The sequence below is a fragment of the Henckelia pumila genome, chromosome 3, assembly GCF_033568475.1.
Source record: "Henckelia pumila isolate YLH828 chromosome 3, ASM3356847v2, whole genome shotgun sequence".
NCBI classification, from domain to species: Eukaryota; Viridiplantae; Streptophyta; class Magnoliopsida; order Lamiales; family Gesneriaceae; genus Henckelia; species Henckelia pumila.
The window spans coordinates 64,584,033-64,607,625 of NC_133122.1; the positions used below are offsets into that span (position 1 = coordinate 64,584,033).

A 23,593-nucleotide genomic window follows, 5' to 3' on the forward strand; every position below is an offset into this window, starting at 1 on the left:
GCGTTGGAGTTAAAGTTAAACGTGTTTATGGCCAATTTCTGAATTAAGAAAAGGATTCATCGAACCTATTACTGTTCAACTCGCATTATTAGTAATGGGGATAATAATAATAATAATGATAATATGTATCATGGCACATAATATAATATTAGTACTCCTACTCACCGTGCTTACAATGCACAATCACGGATAATCATAAAATTCCTTCCCGGTTTCCCCTGATTTTAACCCTCCGAAACTTTTGGAATTCCATACTTGCAACCCATTTCTTGCTACAATTTAGGGTTTTATTGCGCTTGAAAGGTACATTTTTTGAACTCTATTTGCTTAAGGTTTTTGACAATTTCTGCTTGTTGAGTTATCTGTTCCTTTTGATGCGGACTTTTGTTTGTTTTGTACAGATGGGTTTAACTAGCAAAATGTTTTTGTGTTCTTGTTTTTTCGGGGCATGCATGTCTGGTGTTTTACCGTGTATCCAATAGATGTTTGGATTTTAGTAGTTTTTTTTTCCTTTCAAAAAACAAAAAATTGTTGTGTTGTCTGTGGATTGGTGGAAATGTTAATCATATGGGTCATGACAATGAAAGTTATGGTGGGGTGATTTGAACGAAGTTTTGACTTATCTTCTGGCATTGAGGATGTCAAGAGAAAACATCAATCAAGTTCAGTCGTTAGTCGGTAGTTGGTTTTTTGGGATATTTTTTATGAGTTTATTTGAGATCAAAGTTGTCTAAGGATTTTAAGCTTCCGAATTTATGGCTACAGCTTGTTGGTAGTAGTTCTCTTTTTTTTTTTTGGATATTTTTTAATGAGTTTATTTGAGATCAATGATGTCTAAGAATTTTAAGCTTCCAATGTTATGGCTACAGCTGAAGCTGAGAATGGTTAGGGACACTCGATCGGGGCGACATTTCAAAGATGAGTTCGATAGCACTAATTTGAATAAAACACCAAGTAAGGAAAAAGATTTGTCGCCACATCCTTCGCACAAGTCCAAGTGCCTTGAGAAGGGGACACCACCTTCGACAGCTCCAGTGAAAAGAAAATCTGAAGGACCTGAAAAACAGTGTACACTGAGTCCTATGAGAATGTCTGATAGGACTAATAAAAATGCATCATCAAGTTCTTCTGGTTCCCAGCAATCTTCAAAAGAACCAGTGCTCTTAGGTCAGAGGGAGAAAGAGAACTGCGAGCAGGCGATGATGGAATCTAAGAAAGCTAAACTTGATGTGGATTTTCATTTCATGAATGGGAATAAAATGAATGCCCGTACTTTCAAGGGGTTGTTCAAAAGACAGCGTGTTATGGAAATGGTTGTAGGTAAATAATTCCGAACGTGAGAGCCACTTTCTCTCGCATTGATACTTCTAAAGTTCTAATAGTGGAAAATTGTCTCACCTTTGTCTTTAATCCCGTTGGATCCATCGTCTTTACTATCTTTGGTTATCATACAAATTTGTGATATCATGTGTTAATACTTTCCTTTTTCTCCCCTTCCAAACTTGCATGCTGTTCTAACTATGGTAACTAACTGGAGTTAGATTGGAGATCTGATGACACATGATTTTCCTTAATACGCTGAGTTTTAATGATGACATAGACATCTTTCATTCTATCTCATGTAGATGTTGATGGGGCGTTGGACGGACCTAATAGATCATCTCATGTTTGTGCTGACGACCCAGATAGAAATGGTGTAAAAGATTCCAAGAAAAGTTCTAGTGTTTCTGAAAAACTACCAGGAAATCTTCTGCCTATTAGCATAGATGCTCCTCAGCCAGAATGCTCAGCTTCCTTGGAAACAACTCAGGTTGTTTCCATGAATTCAGAAAGTGGAGAACAATTTATGGGCCCAAAAGGTATGATGGACAATAGATACACATTCTGAGTTTACTGTTATCAGTGGTAGTAAAACTTTTTTACTGGCAGTTGTGGAGAGTATTCCATCATCATCGACGATGTGTGAGAATCAAGGTCTCATGAGGACTTGTGTTCTATGCTCCAAAATAAAAAGGTATGTTTCCATATACAATCTGGGATTCTGGATTGTAAGCCTAACTTTACTCGTTGTGCATGTTTGAGAAGTTTAATGAATATTGGCATGTGACCAGCATTTGTTCCATCTTTGCTTTTGTATGTGCTACATTGATTGTTCATAATCTAAAAAGCAAGAGCAGGACAGGTTGTTCGTTATAAATTTTTTTACGTTTAATTAATTAATTCTCAGTCATTAATAGACCATTAGGCACGCACCTTTGGAAATGGGGATGGAATACAAGTGACAGAGAACTGACATGTAACTTCATGACTCATGAAATCAATAAAGCTGCTTGGCCTTTGTTGAATGCCACGCCAAAATAATATTTTTTCTGTTTCTTTTTCTTTTGGGGTGGCGAATGGGGGTTGTTTTCAATTGAGTGTGTTAGCAAATATCGACCGCGATAAAGATAATTCAAAAAGCAACTTGCTAAGTTTTACTTATGCTTAAGACTTGCCACTTCAATTTCAGTCTCATGGAGTCATGGTGTTTCTGGTAAATGTGAAGAGTTATATTACTTGTAATATTCACTTGCTTAGTGGCCATTTATTAAGCACTTTTATGGATCCTTCCTCAAGAGTTTTGAATGGCAATTTTTTTATTCACTTGAAGAGGTCATTTTCTTGCAAAAAAGGTTGACCGAGGTTTTAAAAAAAAACTCGTTTTGAAGTGCAACAAAACATTAGGAATGCTTTGTCAGGTGCTATGACCTGTGACAGATGCCATTGAAAATGTTTGTTGATAACAGTTGCCTCTTGCGAAAGGACCATTCATGCATTTTCATGTATGAACCTTGCCGTTTATGTTGTAGAGGACTTCTAAAAGTTCTCTAGTTAAAGGAAACCATTGGGGTACCAGATTTACCATCTTTTATCTCGGGCCTAGAATTGCGAATGGATTGCCCTCGGTTAATTAATGTTGACTTGGTTCAAATGGAGGATTTTTTTGGTTTGGAAATGGAAAAGATAGTACAAATCTATTATTTTCTGGGAGTAGTTCTCTTGGTCACACTGGAAACAAAAAACTATAGTAGTTTATTTTTTATGTACTTTACAATATAAACTTAGGATTGTTGATGCTGTTATATATTTTTTCACGATGTCTCCGCTTGCTAATGCAACGCAATTCATAGAGGATGGTCCTTATTTTAAGCAGTTTTTGGATCTTGTTTGAATTGTTTTGTTACTTCTAACTCTAGTTTCCAGAGACACTGTTTTTTTTGCTTGTTTGGTTTCAACTTACATTGACATGAACAACTTTAGTTTATTTTGTCATGTCAAAATTTATAAGATTGCATTTCCTTCGTGCAACCTCACACCCTAAACAAAAAAAATGACAATACAAGGAGGGCAAGAATTCCATCTTTCTTGAATTGAATAGTATATGATTTTTCCTGCAGGGTCAATCACGATTCCCCAAAGCACGAACAGTGCTCTTGTAGTGATGTGGTAACCGAGGACATAGGCTGCAGCTTGTCTACTCGTGAGGTCGGTCTTTCATGTGCTACGATTTAAATAGCATGTACGGCTTATTATTTATTAAGCCCTTTAATCTGTCCACCTGTAATGGAAATATATATATTTTTTTCAAGTTTATATTTTAGATGCTTTGTTGGCCTGTCCAAATTCACTATTTTGGTCACTATCATTCATATTGAAGAAATGCCACAAACTTCTATTTCAAGTTGTAAAAAAGGAACAAGATTTGTTTTCTCAACTATTTCTGTTGGAACAACAAATAAATCATCATCTATAAAGCACCTGAAATGACATCTTTGGCTATAGGAATTTTTGGAGGATCCATATTGCTACCTGTGGTATATAGAGCCTTGTGAATGAATTGATGGGGGTTACTGACATTGTATACTATACATATCTTATTTATTTATTCTCTCTGACTCATCTAAATTGAATTTTCATAATCGCAAATGGTATAATTACTGCTAGAGTCAGCAAGAAATATGTTGTATCAATGTTAGGCTACAACAAGGCTTTGCATTTACTCCATATCTCATTGAGTTAATATTTAGATGAGTTAACCAAGGATATACAAGTCTGTATTTTATGGTGTTACTTTTAGAATCGCATGGTATTAAACGATGAGATTATAGGTGTATCAATAAAGAGTTGGACTTAGCAAGGTGCATGTAGGAGAAAGGTGTCGAGCTATGTAGGAAAAAGAATATTTGCGCTGCTAATTTTGATTCAGTAGGAAAGTGGAAGGAGAATTGATTTTAGATGGTGGGCAATCACTTGGATTGTTGTAATTTATATATCATGGTTTAATTTACAAATAAATAAATTTGTTATATCAATGGGAGTTTTACGTGACAGTAAAATTCTTCTAAAATTAAAAATAAAGTTTTATGGGCCGGTTCTTTGGCCAGTTTTCTATTAAATATTTGAAAGAGAATGATAAGGTGGATGAATGAGTGCAGAAGAGTGGACCGAATTATAGGTGAACTTATAAAGAAAAATGCTAGAGTGTCGTCAATAATCAATAAATCCTAAATGATAGAATAGGAAACTTTAGATAGTTTAGTTGGTTCAATGTGGACAGTTTGATGTACCTTCGAGAAAGTGCAGTGAGATTCAGCTGTTAGACTCAAAATGAAAAGAGGAGGGCCAAAATACAGTTGGCACAGAGTTTTTTATCCCGAGTAAAAATATTTTGTAATAACTGAGTGCTTTATTTGGAAAGTGAGTCTGATGACTCATTTTTGACGGAAAAACTAGGAAGGAATACTAAAGTCATCAATTGATTATCTAAACAAGGATGTCACGCTGGATATTTTTGGGAGTGGTCTGGGGAGGAGGGTATTATCTTTTGGATTTTGTTTATTAACTGTTTATGTTGGTCGGTTTGGTTGGAAAGGAATAGGAGGATCTTTGACGATTTAGAAGACTTGCTTGAAGAATGTTGGGATAAGATCTAGTTTAGATTTGCGTGTTGGAGTTTGAAGAATACATAGTTTAAATTATTTTCGATGTCAGATCTGTACAGGAGTTGGAGTTTTATATTTTACTAGCAGCTTTTGAGCCTAAGTTAGGCGTGCACCGCTCACCACTGGTCCACTTTTTGTATTTGACCTATTCTATTAATATATTATCATTTCCTATATATAAAAAAGAAGGATGTCACGCAGTGATGTCATGAGGTGGTTGGACTTTTAAATCAAATTGTGGTCTGTTAAACAAAATTTATGGAACTTTATCAGTTTAATTTAACGAAGTGAATTTTAAAAGAATCCATGATTTTCAATTCTTTGAAATGTCATTGGAACTGGAACAGTGGTCTCTTCAACGGCCTCTGCGACCGCGATAGCGAACCATGATGCTGACTAATCAGCCAATGTTTGAGTTATGTATGTAACATGTGAATCGATCAGTCCCTTGGACAGACATTGGTTTCCAATAACTTGCATCTCAGGTTTGAGTCACAAAAAAAGTTATTTTTGCTTATTATTGTCTTAATTTTTATTTATTATAATTCTCATTCTTTTGATATTTCTTTTGTGAAGATACAATTTTGGAATACCTTTATATATTTTCTTGGCTTGATTCTCATGGTTTTTTTGAGAAACTGAGCCTGAAATCTGACATAAAGGAAAATCTTGTTAAATTACAGGAGAGACTGCCACCTTCTGTCTCAAACAAAAGCACTTCTGAAGCATCCAAGTTCCTTGAGTATTGGGTTCCTTCTCAGATATCAAACCTTCAACTTGAGCTGTATTGTTCTACCCTTCTTTCTAACTCTATTTTTCTTCGCTCTTGTTCGAGGAATGATTCTGTTGGGGCCCTCCTAGATATTCTTCTAAATGTTCGAAAGGTTTGCTCGCATATTTCTCTCCAATTACACAACTACAGCAACTATTTGGTCTTTGGAATGAGTACTTGGCATGCCGTGTCCTGAATGAGAGTGCATTTTCATGTCAGTCGGAAGTCATTGACAAGCTGTGGCTGCCAATTTTGGATTTATGTAATAGTTATTAAAATTTTGTGTATGTGAAATGCATAAACAACCTCTAAAGTCTCATCTATATGCCACGAAAATGGCACTTTTCCCTTCTATATGCTCTTTGCGAGTAGTTAGTTTCAATATGATTCACATTTTTCTTAACAGTGTTGTGATCACCCTTACCTTGTGGACTCCTCTTTACAAGAACGCATGCTTGCTGAGAAATTCCCTGCTGCAGAGGTGTTGGACGTCGGCATAAAAGCAAGTGGAAAATTACAACTTCTTGATGTAATGCTCACAGAGAGTACGACTCGAGGGTTAAAAACACTGATACTTCATCAGGTATATCAAGCGAGAGATACTTTTCGATTATAGGCATGTGTTATTTGTTCACTTGTTCAGTTGTTTGTATTCCTAGCTTTGTGCATGCGATGTTGTTTGTTAGACAGGTTCACATATCTATTTTCGTGATCTATGGCTCCTCTTGAATTCATTTACTATTTGAACAGTCAATACGGCGCTCTGGAGGGGCATCAATCGGAGATATATTGGATGATTTTTTGCGCCAAAAATATGGTCCAAATACTTATGAACGTGTTGATGCTAGGGTGAGCGTTCCTAAGAGGCAAGCTGCTGTAAATCGATTCAATAAAAAGGAAACTGGGCAATTTGCTTTTCTGCTGGAAAACCGTGCTTGTTCTTCGACCATCAAACTTTTAGCTGTGGATATCGTTGTCTTATATGACAGTGACTGGAATCCTGCTAATGATATTAGAGCACTACAGAAGATATCATTTGATTCAAAAGCTGAACAGATGAAAGTTTTCAGGTTATACTCATCCTGTACTGTTGAAGAAAGAGCCCTAGTCCTTGCAAAGAAAAATCTGAAACTTGATAATAATTTGCAAGCTTTCGGACGGACCACTAGTGACTCTCTACTCATGTGGGGTGCCTCATATCTGTTCAACCAATTAGATGATTATCATGCTTACACTAACAATGCTGCTTTTATCGTTTCATCTGGGCACTCAGTTTTGGATGAAGTCACCCAGGAGTTCCAGGCCATACTTTCTGAAAGTTGTAAAAATATTGGTCTGAGTGTGATTTCAGAAGTTCGGTCGAGTGCTGAAAACTATAGCATGAATATTCCGTTGCTTGGCGAGGCAAAAAAACAGTTGAAAGATGGAGAGGAGCCATACATTTTTTGGAAAAATTTGTTGGATAGAAAAGATCCACCCTGGAGGCATATCAGGGCTTCACATCCACGAAATCGGAAGAGAGTACAGTACATGAATGAATCACCTGACGCTGAGAATGATAATGTTGCAAAGAGGCATAAAAGGGTTTTCCATGAAAACTCGAGTCCATCCTCAGTTCAATTTGAGCTAGGAGAGCATCAAGTCACTCAACCTGCCTGTTCTGATGGAGGAGGTATAGAAATCCCGAGATATCCCAATTATTGCCTGATGAATTTTGTTCATTTTATCCGTCTTTACTTTGCTACATTCCTTGTCTTCATGGAGAAATATGGTGTCACTTGAATATCTAGACAAACATACCATTAATTTTCTGGTTCTGATGCAGGGTCTTCAACTCTCTTTGCCTCTGATAAATCTAAGATGTTTTGGACAGAAAGTGTTACTTCCGACAGTTATCCAAATCGTAAATATGGTCAGAGCTCTCATGGTCCCGAGGTTGATGTGGGTGAACCAGGGGACAAAGGCGTACTATTTGATGAGAAGAAGAACATCTATAGTTTTCTGGAAGGAGAGACTATAAAACTGTGCCAAATTCTTCAACTCTCGGTATCATCCCTTATTTTTATGCTTGAAAAGAAACATTGCTCTAGCATAAAACTGTCTGATTGAAAATACTGTAACTTGTGTTTCCATTGATATATATGATTGAAACCCTAAACGGAGATCGGGAGATGCATGCAGAACTAAGCACAATCATGTCATTCATTTTCCCGTACTCTTATGCCACACTCCCCTTACTGAGTGAAGTAGAAGTACACTTCCTTTTAATGAAATTCATGTCATTATTATTTGCAAGATATGAGGAATGGACTGTGGACTGTGGACTGTTTTCTGATTTGTGAACCCATCATTACCCAAAAAGTTTTGGTAGTCAAGATTGTCGACTTCCTCCCTTGTTGGGCCTCTGCTTGAGACTGAAAGTATTTCTAACCATCTGTGGGCTAAAACTTTCAATCTTAAGTTTGAAGATTAGAAAGTGTACTTTAGCTGACAACTAAGCAGGCAACCATTTTAATTTATGATGTTTGTGCTTGTTAGTTCTTAATAAGAAAGGAAATTGCTTTAGATGATGATTTAATGGTGAAAAATCTAAGTACTGAAAAATATAGTCGGAAGATTTCATTCTGCCATTTTGGAAGTGCCTAGAGGCGAGTTAAAACTGAATCACAAATAGGACGTTGGAGGCTCAAATTCTTTTCAGGACTTGCAGTAGGCTTTCTCTATTTGTATCATAAAGTTTACATCTTTTTAAATTTTTTTTAACTTGTGCAGGAAGTTTTACCACGAGGACTTGGTTTTGTGATTCTAGAAATGAAAAGTGAATCCATTCTTTTCAAATTGTAATATTTTGAAGTGATAGCTATTGTCGGACTGAACCTTCAAACCTCAGCAATACCTTGTGCTTCCGAGATCACCCTAATATCTAACAAGTCCCATGGTTTCAAATGCAGGAAGTTGTCATGGATATGGTGAGAAGATTTCTTAACTATGTCATCGAGAATCACCAAGTCAGCACTGACTCGCCAGCATATGTCCAGGCTTTACAACTATCTCTGGTCAGTTTCTTTTCCATGCATGACAAATTCTTGCTTGCTGCTGATGTGCTTGGTTGGATTCTTCTTATGTCATTATCCTTGTGCATTAATCTTGGCTAGGATACAATTTTTTGTTAATGAACGGTTTGAAGTTTATATAGAAATTGGATTGAGTCAATAAATGTCATTTATTAGAAAGTTTGTGGCTGGAGAACGGGTTTCATTCAAGACATATGAGCATAATGCGTCAAAGCAGAAGCAACTTAGTTTATAGAAGTCAGTGAACTAGAATTCAAATGAGAGATGTAATACTCATATTATAATCATCCTTGTTTCTTTGACCTATCGTGGCAAAATTCAAATTTTTTGTTATTTAGCATTTCTCATTTTTTCCTTTTCTTCTCCTATTCTTTTGCTGCAATTTCCCCAGTTTCAAATATCTCTCCTCTACCACCACCTGCTGTTGCTGCTGGCCACCAACAAAGCTCCATATTTTGACCAGGCTGTCAGCAGTTTCATTTTTTTTCTCATCATCGATTTTGGAATCAACTTTGTCCTAGTCCCCCCTTGCAATGTATTGCTGTTTGTTATCAATAAAGCGCAGCTTGCACGGTTGTCCTTTATTTTTAAATAAAAATAAAGAGAAGATTTAAATAACAGTCAATGACCATGGGCTGGTATGAAAGCAACCAAATGGTTTGCGATATGTTTACCATGTTGGATTGTAAAAATCCAACATTATTCTACCCAGCAAAACATAACTTTCATTATTGGCAAATGATTTGGCTTTACATGCTGGTTTCTTTTAACTTAATTTTCCCTGCCTTACGAGATCGGAGTTTGTTGTCCTGTTTGGATTTAAAGTTGTAAAGCAGTATGATACCACACATAATTATTGTTTTGACGTTGTAAAAACTCACTATTGGGGTACTTTGTCATTTGGCAAAAAGTTCATGAATTGCACATCAACGTGTTGTTGTCAGCTGCCCTGGCTGACAATGATGTTCAAAGCTGTAGACTGCACTCCACACTCTTGAATGAGAAGTTTTTGTAAGCTTGTCTTGAATTTTGCGAAGTTTATCTTTTAATAACTGAAAATTTTGCAACTATTAGTTTATGGCCTTGTATTTCAATTACACCATGAACTTCTTGCGACTTAAATAATGATAGAATTGATATCATGATAATTAGGTTAAAATGATAAATTGTCCACATTCCACATCCACATCCACTTACTCCTGGTTGAACATAATCATTGGCAATAACATGATAAGACACATGAAATTCCTGCTCAACCGGTTTAACCCCAACTCTTGGAAAATTGTGTAGCATAAATTCCATAGAATATTGAATAAAACCAAATAGGCACATGCTTCTCGCCATCACCCATACTCGTTCATTAATCTGAGAAATTAAAAAATTCATTTCTTTCCTTAAATAGGTGTCTATTGTTGCTCTCTTTTGGTTCAGCAGAAAATTTTTAATGGGATATCTTGGAGCGCAATGTATATCTTTCTTTTTGCTAAAATTTTTGGGCATGTGATTGCCTGGGTTCATGGTTTTTTCTAGTTGGTTGGAGGCAGCAGACTAATTTGTCCCATAATCTCTCCTATGTAACTGCTTGCTTTGTCTAATATCTTGTGTAACAGTTAGTGGAATGTCTAGTGAAGAGGAGTACTTTATTTCTTACTCCATATATCTCTTCAATTCCTTAACTACGTTGAAAAGTAAAGTTTAGAGAACTTTTCTACGCTGACTCATTCACCTGCTACTCTTGCACAACTAACAAGTCTGATTCTACTTTTATGCTGCTAGTGTTGGATTGCAGCCTCAATCTTGAAACAAAAAGTTGATAAGAAGGATTCCCTCATGTCAGCAAAACAGCTTCTAGATTATCAATGCACTGAAGAACAAGTGACATCAGTTTATACGAGACTGCGAACTCTAAAGAGGATCTATTTGCATTGTTCTGAGAACTTTGTTGAATATGGCAACTTGTTAGTGGAAGAAGGCGTTAGTATGGAACCATCTAATGTTGACGAAGAGCATGCTGAAGGCCAGATCCCTATAGAAGAGAAAATGACAATGGAGGATAAACTTGCTGAAAGTGAAATAGAACGTGAGGATAGGAATGAGGTGGCACCATCTGTGACATCTAATAGTGCACCATCTGAGGCAGTTTGCTGTAATGCTCCTATTGAAACTGTAAGTGATTTGACAGATTCAAATATACCAAGTGAAAAGTTGGTATTGCCTTTAGATATATTATCATTGGCTGTGGTTGAGAAGCCTAATCAATCAAAGTACCCTAATGATGAAATTGCTTCGATGGACCTGCCTGCTCGGAGACAACAGGTTTCTGATAAAACTCAACCAGTTGTGATGAATGAAGAGGTTCCTAAAGTGGTGCTTGATCATGTTCCTGATAGAGTAATAGGCTGTTTCACTCCTTTAAAGTTGGCTAACATTCCTGATGAAGAGTTCGATAATGTTGAAGCAGTTGGTTTGGCTGATGCTGTGGAGAATCCAAGAAATAGACCTGATGTAGCGACCGTTGGTGCTTTACCTGTTCCTGAAGAGCAAGTGGTACATTCAGAGCTAATATCAACTTCTCCAAATTGTTATGATTTGTTGCCGCAGCAGGTAGTGCCTTTTGAATCACATTTTGGAATGCTAGATTTTTGTCCGTTGATCTTGGGTTGGATAAACTTAATGTTCACTTAACGTTAGTTAACAGCTCTAGTTTCCATGTCAGATTAGTCGTCCTTTTCATGATCTTTTTCAGATTGCATTGCATGGTCTTATTTTAAGGTCGTGATGTGAAATTCATTTGAAATGAATTGAACATCAATTTCCATGCCCCGTTTATTCTCATCATAAAGTTCTTTGCATTGGATATACTTTAGAACTTAGTTAACAGCACTGCAAAAATAACTGGGATAGTCGTGATCAGGTAGTATTTGCTGAGCTTCAACAAGAAAATCAAAGCAGTTCGCATGTTGAGGTTTCAGCCTCACAACTTGTTCATGCTGTGAACAACTCACTCCTGGCCAATCATGGAGCACCAGAAACTGAGAACCGTGAGCAGCTGCATTCCGCATCTGTTGATGTAACTCTCAGCGGCAATCAATTTCCAACTTTTGAGGTTGAACATCAAAATCATGTCCGAGCAGGTAGCTCCTTTCCCACTGCTGAGGCTGGGGAGGATGAAGTGCTTGTACATGAACCTAGTTCTGAAAGTCGAGAAAATTCACAACTAAGTGGTAATCACCTTGATCCATGCCCTGTGGCTAGAGTTCCAGAACTTCCAATTCCCTCTGCTGAGGCTGGGGAGGATGAAGTGCTTGTACATGAACCTAGTTCTGAAAGTCGAGAAAGTTCACAACTACGTGGTAATCACCTTGATCCTTGCCCTGTGGCTGGAGTTCAAGAACTTCCAAATCATGCTCCAGAGACCTTCAGGGCCATAGTACTTATCAGGTTACTACTGGCAATTCAACTCCAGAGTTGCCCGATGAACCACTTCAAATTGAACTAGAAAGGATGCAGAAAGAATCTGAAAAGTTGGAGAAAAATCAGAAAGATTTGGTTGGTGTCTGAAATTTTTATCTCGATCATATTCCACATGGTGTTTTAATGTTCATGGTATTACACTTTTTTTGTTTAAACAGATTTCACAGCTCAATTCTGAATGTGAGATGGAGATGCAGGAAATGATTACTAAAATACGCAATAATTATGATACGAAGGTTAAGAACACTGAAGCGGAATATATGTTGAAAAAGAATGAACTTGGCAAGAATCAGGGCGTAGTTCTCATGAATAAAATGTTGGCCGATGCTTTCAGATCCAAGTGTCTGGATCACAGGCCTTATGGCCTCCCAGGAATGCAACAAGGTATGTTAAACTTTTTCTTGTCATTTGAGAAGTGAAAATTCTTGCCATTGTCTTGACTCGGTTTATAATGCTGTTTTGTATGTTCTTTTGTTTTGAAGCAATTATAATTGAGCAATAAATGAATTTTTCGATTTTGTTATAAAGCTCACGTTTGAATTTTGTATATAGAAGTATTTACTCAACATTCTGGACCCTCCCAAGACTCTGTCCGTGGACCACCATTTGTCGTGGGCCTGACTTACCGCTGTGCATAAATTATCTCCGGCTAAAATGTTGGACTGATCTGATTGCATTGCAGTTAGTCGCCTTTCGCATCATGGACCATATAAGTTTGAGAGAGTATTGCAGAAAAATGATATACCCTCACCCAATCTTACTGATTGTTGACATTTGTGTGGTTTTGTGTCCCGTACACTTGGCATGATACCTATTTTAATTGCAATCTTACTGATTGTTGACATTTGTGTGGTTTTGTGTCCCGTACACTTGGCATGATACCTATTTTAATTGCAGGTGAATCGGAGAGTCTCATGCAGCACCTTCAATCTGCTCCAACGGAACATTCTGCGACTCCAGCTACGACACCTGCTCCTATCGCTATCCTAAATTCTATGGTTCCACCTGTTCAACGTGCACCAGCTCTGTTCTCAAATACCCCCTCTAGACCACCACTCATTGGTGCCATCACCCCTAAAGGTAATCCCCATACTGGCTCGGAGAATCGTGCGATGGCTCCACACCTGCAAGCCATCAAACCTCCCACAGCTTCCTCTGGGTCCCTTGCCATTCCTCCTTCGACTCCTCAACCACCACCACCCTTGTCGCAGCAGATGCAAGCAAACCTCGCATCTCACGTTAGACCTGATCCACAAGTTGTACTGCCAACTTCGAATGTTGATCTATCTGCAAATGATATGTTTCCATATCTGGAGTTTGCCATCTAGTGGTGTTTGTTTACCGGACGACAATTGACATTCATTCATTACAAAGTGTATACGTGCCTTCTGGTTTCGTACAGTGCTACTACATATAATATGGTGGGTTTAATCGCTATTGCTAAATTAAATTTTAGCTTTGCATGTTGCTTGTTTTGCAACTTTATTAATACAAGTGCAAGTTCGGTGCAAATCATGTGCAAATTAAGCGAAAACTTGTAAAATTTAATGGATTATATGATTCAAATAAAATATTGTGAATGTTGAATCAGACTTGTCATAATACCGAGTGTTCTTCCTAACCGAAGGTTCGTCGCCTGAATCATGGAACGAAACCAAATCATCGAAACCAAATCGGATTTAACTGTCCGGTTAAAAATCGGAATTTTTTTAATTTTTGTTCTGTATAACCGAATTTTCATGTTTTTAATTTATATATATATATATATATTGTGTATTATTAATAAAATAATAAATGACAAAAAATATAGAATAAAAAGATTTTAAAAGTACAGAAATTTTTTTTAAGAATAAATAAGGGACAAAAAAGTTTTTAGTTTGGCGAATCAAACAAAAAATATATGGTTCAGTTCCGTTTCAGAACCCGCAATTATAAATAATGTTATTTTCACTTACATGTATCTAACGAACCATACTTGAATGTAAATGAAAAAATAGTCGTACGTGATAAAACTCAAAATTTGATTTATTCTAAATTATTACAACTTCAATAGATTTTTGGAAACTCATAATGACATTTTTTTTCCCTTTTAAGGGTAATAAAAAATTAAAAGAAATATAATTATATTTAAGAATATTTTATAATTTATCATAGAAATACTAGCTAACAACATAACGTTAACAGTAATAAATATAATATCGACAGTATTCTCATGTCTAATAAAATGTTTCACAATCTCGAGTGTATGACACACTAAGATTCTCCAGTGAGTGGTGCCAATACTATCACCATCTTGTCATTTTCCAGTTTTTGCCTCCACTCCTCGTCTAGCCAAAATGATCAAAATTCATAGTAACCTGCAAATTATAGCCCAAAATGATCAAAATTCATAGTAATCTAACTGATACAATAACCCAGAAGTGGTTCTTCTGAGGTGCAGGCTTGTTTGAATCTCAAAAAGTTAAATTTTTCCTCTCTGTTTGATATTTTCCCCAGGTTTTTAAAAAATCACTGATCGGATCTCAAGTTGGAGTTTGTGAATTATCATATGTGCAAGAGTTTATTGGGTTTGCTCAATTTGAATCTCAAACTAACCAAGCCAAACTCAATTGTGATCTTAGCTCAAGCCAAATAGCATTGGATTCATTAAATTAGAGCTCAAATTCAATATGACACAATGTTTGACTAATTTGTTTCCCCATTTTAGAAGATAAAATAATTATCATACAGTGAATTCAATCTACTACAACGTCATGAATCCAATCCACTAAGGGACAAACTAATTAAAATTCAATACAGCCTCAGCCTCTTAAACATCTTTCCGATTTCTCAAGGGGAAAAAACCAGATCTAAGCAGTTATAAATGCTAAGAAAACTGGATTAGTCACATTTCAAGGTGAGATTACCCTACATTCACAAGCTTAATTCAATTTTTTTTTAATAGATGGAGAATGTTCTGCCGGTTAAAACTTACACTAGTCAATACATCCTTAAAAAAGCTCTACAATAACATTCAGTTAGCACGCAGTTGGTCTTATTTGGAGACCTGAGAGCCTACTGGTAGTCAAATAAGGTATCAATTTCAGTAAATGGTATGGAGGCAAGGCATGGATGTAACAAAAACGAATACCTTTTCATAATATGAATTCACCTCTCCAGAGGGAATTTGTTCCATAATATATCTAACAGATATCACAAATACGACAGCTTGAACTGCGAAATATTACACCACATTAATATTCAACATAAAAGATGATTTGAATGTCCTCCCATAATAGAAATCACCAACCAAATCATTGACTACGCCAATCTATCTAAATGCTATGTGAAGCCTGCAATTCTTCTTTTTTGCCTCATCTCGCATACTCGACACTTGCGACCCAGACTCATTTACAATAAACTTATTCAGAGAATTCAGATATATGTACTGATCCTCTTAAAACTTATTTCCGATCTCTAAGGGGAAAAACCATCAAGATCTAAGCAATTATAATTGCTAAGAAAACTGGATCAGTCACATTTCAAATTGAGATTACCCGACACTCACAAGCTTAATTCAATTTTTTTAATAGATAGGAAAGTTGGTCCCAATGACGAACGTCCTTAAGAGAACCCAAGCCCCTGAGTCTGAATTTGTTCCAAAAAATATAACATGACAGAACTCCTAATAGAAATCCCAAATGCCCAACTTAGAATTTGTTCCAAAGTGAAACATTTCAAGGAAAGCATACATAACATAGGCCAATCTATCTAGAATTTTTGGCACGTTCGTGCCTCATAACTGCTTTCATACCCATCTTCAATCGGCTGAAACTCGTCATCAACAATCTTCAATCGGCTGGTTAGGGTTTGGTTTGGTTTGGTTGAACAACAACGAGGGATGGTAACATTTTTAATACATTTAAAATAAAAACTGATTTAGGCCCAATTAAGAACTGATTTTTTACTAATGGATCGACCGTCTACTTATAAAAATGTATTTTTATATGAACCAATTTTTTGTACAGGCCCAATTAAGTTGTATATGATTATTTTGACACGAGGATTATTTATATTTTTTTAATAAATTAAACATGCGTTTATATTTGTATAGCTCTTATTTTAGACTTTAATTTTTGTTGATGTATAACAAATATTTAAGTATAAACTAAAATAAAACAAATATTGATTCTTTCATAATTAATTGATATAGCTAACAATACATACTTTGAGATTTTCAAGTATTAGCCAAGATTAATACATTTAAGCACAAACGTTAAAGAAATTAAAATATGATTTATTAAGAAATGTTAAAATGTTATACTTCAAAATTTTAATAAATTTTAAATTCATACAATGATAACATTTTTAATACATTTAAAAATAAAACCATTTATTATAAAAATATAATTTTTTCATATAAGTATTGATTAATTTCTTAAATTTAATATAAAATATTATCTTATATTTTTTTTTAAAAAACATACGTTTGTTTAAAAAATAATGATATTATAAAGACATTCTACTAAGCATAGTAGAACGCACATACGGTAAACAAAGAAATTTGTATGAAATATTAGGTTTGACTATTGATCCTATGTGGAAAAAATAAAAAATCATACGTACAGTACTGAACTTTACTTTCAAATATTTGCATCCTTCATATTTTTTTAGACATAAAATACTAAAAGTAGCACAAAAAATTTGAAGATATTACTGAATAAAAAAATCTCAATGTGTTTATATTCTCGATTTTAAATAAAATTTTAACATTTTTTAAATTTATTATATTGTTTAAATTAAAATTATTATTACAAAATGAAAATTATAAATAAAAGTAGTAAATTAAATTTATTTAGGGAATAAATGTGTGATTAGATAACAGGACCTTCAAAAGTTTTGTTTTTCGGATTTATGATGAGAGTAAACATTTAAAAAGTAGTAGATTTTAAATTTTTGATTTGATGGTAGATGTAGTTTTAAAAAAAAATCATTTTATTTGCAATATCATTAGTAAGATAATAACTTGTATTAGATTAAGTAAAACATTCTTACTAATTTTTTTAGTTTCTTTTTTTTTAATAGATAGTTGAAATTACATTGTCCACGACTAATATGTATAAGGATTGTTTTCATTGTATTGATTTGAAATTTATTTAAAATTTTTAAGTATAATATCATTTCTTATTAAATTATATTTTCATTTCTTTAATGTAACTATTGTGCTCAATTGTTAATTGATTAATATTTGAAAAGCTCAAAATAAGTACTGTTAGCTATATCAATTAATTATGAAAGAATCAATAATAGTTTTATTTTAGTTTATACTTAATTATTTGTGTTTTTTAATTTTTTAGAAAAATAGAAACGATCATATATAGGTTGCGCGGTAAACTATGGGAAATTAATTACGAGGTTAAGAAAAAATAATTCCACCCAGGCTTGCTTTTCATTACATGCATATTGTTAGTCCACAACCCAAAAGGATAGAAAACATTATTTCTACAAGGCTATAGTAAATCCAATTGATCAAATTAAGGTTACGTTTTTTGGTCGCGGCATTTTCAAGAAAGGCATCAGATCTTGTGTCTGCTGTGATTGCGAGTAATCTTTAACTCATGCGCTTGAAAGAAGTTTCAATGATTTCATACATATGTAAAGTGTGATTTAATATCCCAAGTGACTCAAAAATAGGCTCGATGGACCTATCATATATCATGTCTAACAAAATTTTACCTGACCCATTCTGTTTATGTATACAGATTCCTTTCCAATGAAAATCACCTGCAAATAGCGGAGGAAATAGAACTGTCATCTAGCAGAAGATGTCGTCCAAAAATATTAATGGAAGGGATCGACTAAAATGGCTACTGGTTTGCGATGAATCTGCTATACACAAAATCAACGAGGGACAAACACTATTGCGAATTAATTATCAGGAGGAACGAGTTTTCGGCACTTAAATTTGATCACGTTGTTCGTAAAGCATCTGTTCAAGAAACTATTAATGCAAGTTTGGTGAAATCGTATTTATACAAAAAATGTATCATCTTACTCTATCAGAAAACATGCGAGCAAGGTCAGATCCTTTAGTGATTTCTTGCTTCGAGTTGGCAATGGCACCGAATGTTCGAACTGATGGCAATATCAAAATTCCTGATAATATGGTTATAAAATATGATGAGGAATTGAGGATGATGATGAAGATTTCTGTGAACAAAAGCTCATTGATCATATTTTCCCAAATCTTGAGAAAAATTTCCAGTCGACTAATTCATGACAAATAGAGCTATACTTGCATCAAAGAATGAGTGTGTTGACTGTTGATAAATTGAATGAGAAAATAATTCGAGTATTCCCCGGTGAGGCTAGAACATTCACAAGTTTAGATGAAGCAGTTGATGACACTCAGAATTTTTATCCACGGGAATTTCTAAACTCATTAACTCCTAATGGCATGCCTTCTCATTGTTTCGTTTTAAAAAAAAAATTTGTACAGTTATGTTGTTGAGGAATCTAGATCCATCTGGCTTACGTAATGGGACGAGAATGGTATGTCGAGAGTTCCAAGATAATGTCATCCATGCAGAAATCACGGTTGTTCATCATACTGGAAAACATGTTTTCATTTCGAGAATATCATTATCTCCTGCAGAAAATGAAGGATATATATCCTTTCCAATTTAGAAGAAAGCAATTTTTAATTCGATTGTGTTTTGCAATGACAATTAACAAGGCACAAGGACAAACTATATATACTATTCATTGGTGTATATTTACCTCAGCCTGTATTCTCACAAGGTCACCTGTATGTTGCACTATCTCAAAGTACTTCAATGGCCAACACGAAAGTCTTAATTAAACCGAGCACAAATAAAATAATTGGCGACACATGGACGAAAAATGTGGTGTATCACAAAATTCTTGCTTGAGGTAAGTACATTATGTTTTTTCTAATTAATATGAAAATCTACATTTCTTTTTCAAGTGATGTTGTTCGAATATAGTTACTTCGAATGCTACAGTCACTTATGAGAATATATATGCTTACACCTCATTTGAATACGCAACCTTTTGTTCTTTCACGGTGCAGAAACAAAGGAGAGCTCTCAGAATCCTGTGGCATCTTGAAATTCAACAAACTCTACAAGGTAAAAATATTAAATTATTTTGTTATTGTTTCATTTCAAATATAGAAAAGGAATATATATTTCATTTTTATAAAAAAAAATGATCGGCATTTTATTTTAAATTATCAATATATAATGTATTTGCAACCTACATCGATTAATATTATTTCTCTTGCGTTAAAAATTATTACTACATGATCAAACTTTTTTTTTTTTTTTTTTTACGGGTACATGATCAAACTTTTAAGTTGTCTTTAAAATTGACGTTCTTTTTTTGTCAACATTACTTATTTAAAAATTATTTTTATCCCATGTTAATTATAATAATAACTGGTTCTTGAATTCATTTTTTTTCACTCCTTTTTATATATTATATATAAGTATGTTTAATTCATTAAATTTCATGCTTATTATTCTTGTGAAAAATAAATTTTTCATCATTGATAGTCATAGTTTTAATCTGACATGTGTTAATCTGCAATACCATGATTTTTTTAAAATATAAATATGGTTAGTATTTATAGCGTTCTATAGTTTTATTTTGCTACTTAAAAGTTTTAAAACATTGTCAACTTAAATTTATTTATATATAAACTCGAACCAACGATTTATGACATAAATCATTATTTAATTACAAACAACTTATAACTATTTTTCATTTGCATTTTTTTTTCCTTTTAAAGGATTTCATTAGCATCTTTAATATATAGTTTTAATTCTAAGTATTGATTAATTGTAATGATTATTCATAAAAAATTTCAAGTAGTGAAAATACAACATATTTGAACCATTTATTTATTAGAATTTTTATATTGATGACAAATGTCGTCCCCGTTATATTCTCTCACAGGATGTTAGTGAAAATTTGAGGTCAATATTTTAACAGTAGTGATGATCATTACTATGAGAAATTTTATATTTCGCGACACTGCATGGACTAAACGCGTCGCAACATATTTGGCGATGCAAAAACTCATCGATATCCAACGTCGCAATACCTTATAGACAAATGTCAATGTGATCTTTGGGCACACGGTAAAGAGTGATATTTTGTGGCGTTGCCAAAAGTACTGCGAGGCAATGCTTTTTTTTTTTTCTTCTGTATATTGCAATTATTTGACGACACATTTCTTACATGGAATGCGTCGCCAAATATATTTGACACCAAATATTTTAATTTGTTTTATTGTTCCATTTGTTGATACTTTAGAAGCGTCTTCATAATAGATATGAATGTTTTTTTTGTCCATACCAAATAAATACTTAAATATAATTATCAAATTTAATAAATGTATGATTTACCATTAATTAATTAAATATCTTTCGAAAAAAGAACACAAATAGTCAAATAATGTCAAAAGAACGTAACCTGGATGGGATGAAGATGCTCAATTAATGCATCAGTAAGAAGGGTTTAAAAAAACCCCAATTCATATCCTTGCATTCTTCTTCAACTTCCTGCATCATTAGATCCTCAAGATTCAGTGCCAAAAAGCTATTTAGCACAACCAATTTGGATTTTTAAAAAAATCAACTTCGAAAAAGTTAAAAACACCCAAATACTACATTTTTTGACTTCTGGGTTTTGGCATCTCAATAACTTGTTATTAAATAGCAGCTAGCTCTATCCAAATGAACAAATTTTTAAGAAAAAAATTTGTTCATGAAGTGCTTCCCGCTCGTGACAACAGAAAGGAGTGTTCTGACTGAACTTGAAAAAATGCGGGAAAGTCTATGCTACGGGTGGCGTGGCAATCCGTGATTGGTTAAAATTAATGGGTCCCACGTGGAGCCTACGGATTTTAACCAATCATACTCTGTCACGTCACCCCAAGGGCACTGCCCTTGGGGTAGCATAGACTTTCCCAAAAAATGCATCGCATGTATAGAAGGCAGGGGAACACGGAAAAATATTAATTCCTGACAACAATTCTAGGATTAGCAGCAAACTTTGATTACGGCTACATTTCAAGACAGGAACTTAACCCGTGCACAATAGTTTGCTGCACTTATATCAATCTTCATTCACATAACTATCTGCAGTTTATGTCATAAAACATGCAGAAAGCTGGATACACTTTATAGGCGAGATAGATAAGGCTTCAAAGAATGAGAAGTGAGCAAATGAAATTTATAGGTACAACCACCAGCAACATTTGCATTTAGAAAATTAGATACCTGTTTTGTCTTGTAGGTAATAAGCTAATACACTGATAAAGAAGGTTATCACATTCAGGTCTTCCAGGATTGTCAAATTTTGAGTTGTGTCAAATTCCAAGCTGTGTGATCCAAAAAAACAATGACAGGTTACAGCATAAGGATTACCTTGGTCACTGAAGAAATTATAAAAATTGAAAAATATTGAGTCAATAGCAACTAAAACAAGCAGTGTCATAACAAATAAATAGAAATCCAACCCCGATAATGAATCAGTCTTGCAACATTTTATTTTGTTGGCTATTACACATACAAAACCAATAAACAAAGTTACATTAATATGAAAATCTAAAGATGATAGCTGAAACTTGAACTATAAATGATCTCTTATACAAAGAAGCATGAAAAGATACAAATACCAATCAATCCAAGATTCCTTATCATTTATCAATGGTCTAAAATACAAAAAAAAAAATCTAATATTGTTTATGTTGCAGCTAATTGAATACATAAACTGGCACCACGAAAAGAAAATTAACCTTATGTTTAGCTTTGGTCGTCTTGATCTGGGATCAAAGCTGGGATCACAATCCTCCTCACTCAATCTCATGATTCAATCAATAATACTCCAGCTTTGATCCCAGATCAAGACGGCCAAAGCTAAACAATCTCATGATTCAATCAATAATACTCAAGCTGATTTCGACAGGCAAAAAGGAATAACTCACAATCCAAAAACAAAGATCGGCGAAAAAACTTTCCTCAACAAAAAAAAAACACGATCGAAACCCTAGAAATCTAAATCGAACAAAAAAAACAAAGAGAAATTGGAAGAAATCCCAGACCTTGGTAGCGAGCCGCTTCCAAGGAGCCTTCCCACCGGTTGACTTACGCGCTGTTTGCTTGGTTTGATCCATAGCTCGTCGATTCTACGCAACGAATTTGTTCAAGGCCCTTTGATTGATGCATCCACAACTCCTTAGGCACTCGATCCCCGTTACAAATATACAAATACTAGAGGAAACAAAGAAATTCAACATAGGGGGGAAAATCCGAGATGGAAAAGAGAGGGAGAAATTATTTGGTGAAATTCTGTAGGCAAAACTCAAAAAAAAATTCTTCACGGGTTTATTTGAAAGGGTGAATTGGTGTTCAGTCTCTAAATTCAAAAGCAAATTAACAATCAGTCCTTTGTTAGAAAAAATTTGTTTGCACTCCCTGGGCCCACATTATTTTACTCGGATAAAATTAAGTACAAAACATTGAAAATATGGTACAAATACAAGATATTTGAGCACTAATTGTTCAAGATCGAGTACAATAATATAATTTTGAGTATAAAATCTAAACATCTTTATTAATGTGAACTTGCAACATGTGTTTGAGTACTCAAAAATCATATATTTGTACCAGATCTAACACATTAGGTACTCAAAAATCACATATGAGTACCATATTTTCAATGTTTTGTACCGATTTTCCTCCAAATAAGATAAATGTGTTATTAATATCAATATTTTTTAGTTCTAGAAAATCATATATTTATACTAGATCTAACACATTTGATACTCAAATATCATGTATTTGTACCATATTTTTCATGTTTTGTACCGAATTTTATCCGAAACAAAACATGTGGGCCCAGGGAATTTAAACAAAGTTTTTTTTCTGACAGGGACTGATTATTAATTTTTGTTTAGGTTTGGGGACTGAATTATAATTAACCGTTATTTTTAACACGTTTAGATTTCTCGCTATGCTTTTGCGACGCTTAAGACTTCTTGATGTGTTTTAGCGACATTGAGTAGTGTGCACGTACCCAAATGCTTGCATTTTGCGACCCATTACCTTTGCTCTATCTCCAAATGACCCAAAATGAAGGTGAGGAAACTACACACTTTTCAGCGACGTTGGGCGTTGCCACATGTAAGCATTTGCCGACGCTCGCCGCTTTATGCATCGGGAAATGTCAAGATTCTTGTAGTGCTCGTTGCTAGGTTTGTGCATTATATTTTGGTACTGTTA

General features: G+C 34.5%; 2 long non-coding RNA genes and 1 pseudogene across 6 annotated transcripts; 1 reads left to right on the top strand and 2 right to left on the bottom strand.

Annotated features, from left to right (window-relative positions):
• LOC140887031 (uncharacterized) lies at positions 1 to 13,697 on the top strand (annotated as a pseudogene).
• Positions 13,698 to 14,423: 726 nt separating this feature from the next.
• LOC140892168 (uncharacterized) lies at positions 14,424 to 16,487 on the bottom strand. The gene is made up of 2 exons (XR_012152750.1): positions 15,433 to 16,487; positions 14,424 to 14,659 (listed from the first exon to the last, which is right to left on the bottom strand). It is a non-coding gene; the product is annotated as an uncharacterized lncRNA (long non-coding RNA).
• Positions 16,488 to 17,905: 1,418 nt separating this feature from the next.
• LOC140891378 (uncharacterized) lies at positions 17,906 to 22,657 on the bottom strand. 5 transcript variants are annotated; one of them, XR_012152513.1, is made up of 7 exons: positions 22,414 to 22,657; positions 21,590 to 21,690; positions 20,781 to 20,869; positions 19,353 to 19,425; positions 18,817 to 18,930; positions 18,337 to 18,437; positions 17,906 to 18,065 (listed from the first exon to the last, which is right to left on the bottom strand). It is a non-coding gene; the product is annotated as an uncharacterized lncRNA (long non-coding RNA). The 5 variants fall into 5 exon arrangements; XR_012152510.1 differs by lacking the exon at positions 18,817 to 18,930; XR_012152511.1 differs by having other exon boundaries at positions 18,337 to 18,930.
• Between the last annotated feature and the right edge of the window lie 936 nt (positions 22,658 to 23,593).